Source organism: Aplysia californica, unplaced genomic scaffold (assembly GCF_000002075.1).
Source record: "Aplysia californica isolate F4 #8 unplaced genomic scaffold, AplCal3.0 scaffold00051, whole genome shotgun sequence".
Classification (NCBI taxonomy): domain Eukaryota; kingdom Metazoa; phylum Mollusca; class Gastropoda; order Aplysiida; family Aplysiidae; genus Aplysia; species Aplysia californica.
Window position 1 is genome coordinate 1,592,595 of NW_004797321.1, and position 3,916 is coordinate 1,596,510.

At 43.6% G+C, this 3,916-nt stretch overlaps 1 protein-coding gene across 1 annotated transcript in view; it reads right to left on the bottom strand.

Moving 5' to 3' along the window:
* LOC101851853 (gamma-aminobutyric acid receptor subunit alpha-4) overlaps positions 1-1,636 on the bottom strand; it is a gene marked incomplete in the record, with an annotated part of 142,778 nt that extends 141,142 nt beyond the window's left edge. Inside the window, 1 exon segment of the mRNA XM_035968323.1 lies at positions 1,266-1,636.
* Positions 1,637-3,916: the final 2,280 nt, after the last annotated feature.

Consider the following 3,916-nt stretch of genomic DNA (forward strand, 5'->3'; position numbering starts at 1 on the left):
TATTATTATCATTGTAGCTTAGCCACATTTACTTAAGATTGAGGTAGAGCAGCGCTATTTATAACAGTAAATATTTTGTCGAATAGGGGCGCACAACATCGCCGTGAGGGCTGTGGGTTCGAAACCCTTGCACTGTACGCACCTAGCCGCTACACCACACACTTAGGCCTATCCCGCACTTAGACATATCTGTCTTTAGACAGACTAAAGCCTGTGTTTTAGGGGGTTGTGAACAATTGAGTGATATGGACCCTCCTGCACAACTTAGACACAACGTTTTGGTCGCCAAAATTGTGACCGGCCACAAACCGAATACGACAAGTTTAAGTAAAGACAAGTTTGAGCAAGTATGAAAATAGAGCAGTCTACTGCACTAAGATAAAACTGCCCGGAAATTTGACGACACGAGTTTCATACACCTACAAATATTATAGATCTATGCATATTGTCGTTTTTACTCCAAACTACATTCTGTGCACATCGAGCAAGGACCATCAGCAAATGTTTTAAAAATGAATCATGGATGTTGATGTCAATTGGGCTGAGACATTAATAAGTGCAGTTGAAGGCAAATTTATGCTGAACGATAAAGCTTTGAAAGATTCTAAAATGGTTCTTTATATTTCTTTCGTCTGATTGAAAACATTAGAGCACATACACATGCTATCTCTGTCAATACCATGTTCGAAATGAATCGTTAATATCAAAGTCTTAAGACGCTTGAATTTCTGTGCGGTACTACTCAAGTGGAAGTTAAATTCTACGACAAAATTGACTGAACGGTCTAAAGACAGTTTGTCTAGGTGCGGTATAGACCTACCTTATGATTTTTACCTTCATCAGCTTTTCAAAACACCTCATAACAACAGGTGGTAAGGCTACGGGTCAAAGCTCGTTCATTTTTATTTTTTTTTAATTATTTTTTATTTTATTATCTAAGTTTATTGCGTATTTTCAAAAGGTCTAGACTGGCTCATGTGTTGTAGCAGTTAGGCGCTTCGCTGTCGTAAGCACGATACCCGAATGTAATTCCTGTATGGGGGAGAATTTAATCTAGTACGTCTGTCTTTCTCATTTGTTCTTATGTCGTGTCCCTGTCAACCTACATTGGCCCTGATAGTGATAGGCAGGGTCGGAAGTTTTCCTTCTGAATAATCTAAATTGTGTCGATGGGGGCGTAATAACACATAAATTTAAATTTTAAAAAAAATTAAGTAAAATTCACTGAAATTTTCAGGGAAAATACGGTTGCTATGGATACTTACCCCATGCGCTTATCTGCCCTTGACGCAATCCCTTTCTTATGGAAGGAAACACGAAGTCTACTTCTGTCCTCGGATCACCTTAAGGAAATACGGCACTGTGCTCCTCGCTTTTCCTCCTTCCAGCTTACACTTTACCCAAGTCAAGAGGCAGACAGCGATAAGATGTGTTCTGTGTGTGAGTTGGCTACCACTGTTCCGAACATGACGACTGAAATGAGAGAAATATCCAAAGGAATTCACCAAAAATTTCGACTCCTCTCTCCGCGGGGAGAAAGAGAGAGGGAGGAGGAGGAGGAGAGAGGGGCGACCCCTCCGCCTGGCCACAATGACGCCGCCAGCAGACGACTCGGCAGGTCGTGGAGCGCGTTGCTAGGACGGGCGGAAGTAGAGGGGGGCAGGAAGTGGACCCCGGCGCTTGCGCAAACACCGAGGAGAAAGATTCCTTGGGCGATATATTATAGATCGTGGTGAAGGATTTACAATGAACATCCCTTTAAAAAGATTGAGATGAAAGGGGGGACAAGTGGCATAGATATAGGGGGGAAATATAGGGCTTTTGTGGCTAACAGAGCTGCAGCACACACACAAAAGAAGAAAATGACGGAATCAAACCTCCTTCTTTTATAGATGTGAAAAATTCAAAAGTTGTAGAGAGGAGAGTACATGATGATTCTAATTTATTTTTATTTTTTACTTTTTTATCAAGTTGACGATTCACTGAATATTTTGAGGGTTTTTTTCGCCTTATTTCGCGGTCGAAATCAGGCGCTTGTCAAATAAATACTGAAATTGAAGATATCGACATTTGTTCGCCATTATAGCTATTTTAATAAATCTTTAGGGGGGGGGGGGTGGCTCAAGACCTTCTATGCCCATTTAAGAGCACATTTCTGTGTGAATTTTACCGAATATCGATGATCAAAAGTACAAAAAAGTACATTTGCAGTTTACAAAGACTCTCAAGCTTTGGAATTCACAAACTTTGGCAACAATTATCTCGAAAATTTTACCTCTGACACCTTTTCAATGTCATACTTCAATGACAAAAATGTATAACTGTGGGAGGTGAATACATAGAGAAAGATTAAGGTTATTACCACATTTTAGCTTTCTACCTTTATTCCTTTTTGGTCTGGTAAAAAACTTTTGATATGCCCCTCGTACATATAGCGCATAGGTGTCGGTTTACAAAAATAATTTTGAAGCTCTCTCTCTCTCTCTATCTCTATTTTTATCTCTCTCTCTATCTCATTCTCTCTCTTTTTCACTCTCTAGTTATTTGTCTCTCTCTTTTTCACTCTCTAGTTCTCTCTCTTACCCTCTCCTGCCCCTCTCTCTCTCTCTCTCTCTCTCTCTCCATCTCTCTCTCTCACTCGATCGCTCTCTTCACTTTTGTTTCCACCTCACTGTGACTGTGAGCCGTTTTCCTACTTTTATTCATACTGTCATTTTACAAATCTGTTAAAGAGTGAGTTGAACACATACGTAAAGACTCAAGCTTTTAAGTTAAAGCGCACACACATGCCACAAAAAAGCTAAAAACACAAGCAAACCCAAAACATATCAGCACTTACTAACACACTATAACTTAGAATTAAGTAAAGGAGTCTTGAACAATCGCTTAAACTTGAAACGTATCAACCTTTGTTATTTCTCTGAGATCATGTTGTTTTTTTATCTACTTGTTGGCGAGTGTTTCTTCGACGGTTAGGCCAATCATGGTTTGGGCCTCCTACTTTTCACTGACATAGCTATCCATTCCCCTACCGATTTTCCACCTCCCCTCCTGCAGATACACTTCAAGTACGATGATTAACATGTACAAATGTAACTGTGTGGTGCCGTGTGCCTGCCTGAGCGTGCATGTGTGTGTGTGTGTGTGTGTGTGTGTGTGTGTGTGTGTGTATGTGCGTGTGCATGCGTGTGCGTATGTGTGCGTGAGTGTGTGTATGTATGCGTGTGTATATGCGTGTGGGTGTGCGTATGCTCGTGTGTGTGCGCGTGTGTGTGTATGCTCGCGCGCGTGTGTGTATGCTCGCGCGTGTGTGTGCGTGTGTGTATTGCCCGCCCGTGAGAGTGTTGAAATATTTACTTGGTAGCGCGTGGAACCATCTGTCAAGCGCAGGGGGTTCGAATCCAGACAGCTCTGAGTCACCGGCCTGGACGGGTTGTTGTTCGGACACAGGCGGAACTCGAACCAGCCCAGATGGCTCTTGGTCAGCTCCACGGACACGCTGACCACTTGACCCTGCCTGTAGGACCGCGCGATGACCCCTTTGACGTATTTCCCGCCAGCCTCATGCTCCCTGGGCCTGTCGTAGGTGTCACCACACACGCCACAGCGCCCACCGTTCTGTCGCCACTGATGCTGAAAGGTGCGGGAGAGGGGTGAGGGGGAGGGGGAGGGGGAGGGGGAGCAAAGGTTTTACGTCACTTGCAGCACTAGTAGGTCTTGAAGGTACTTGCAGGAGAGGGAGGGGCGGGAGTAAAGGTTTTACGGTGTATGCAACACTAATGTGTCATGTTTAAGTTGGGGGGGGGGGGTTGGGGGGAGGGGGAGGAAAGGTTTTACGAGGTTTGCAACACTAATAGGTCATGTAAGTTCTAAAGGAGAGGGGGAGGCGGGGGTAAAAGGTTTTACGTCTCTTGCA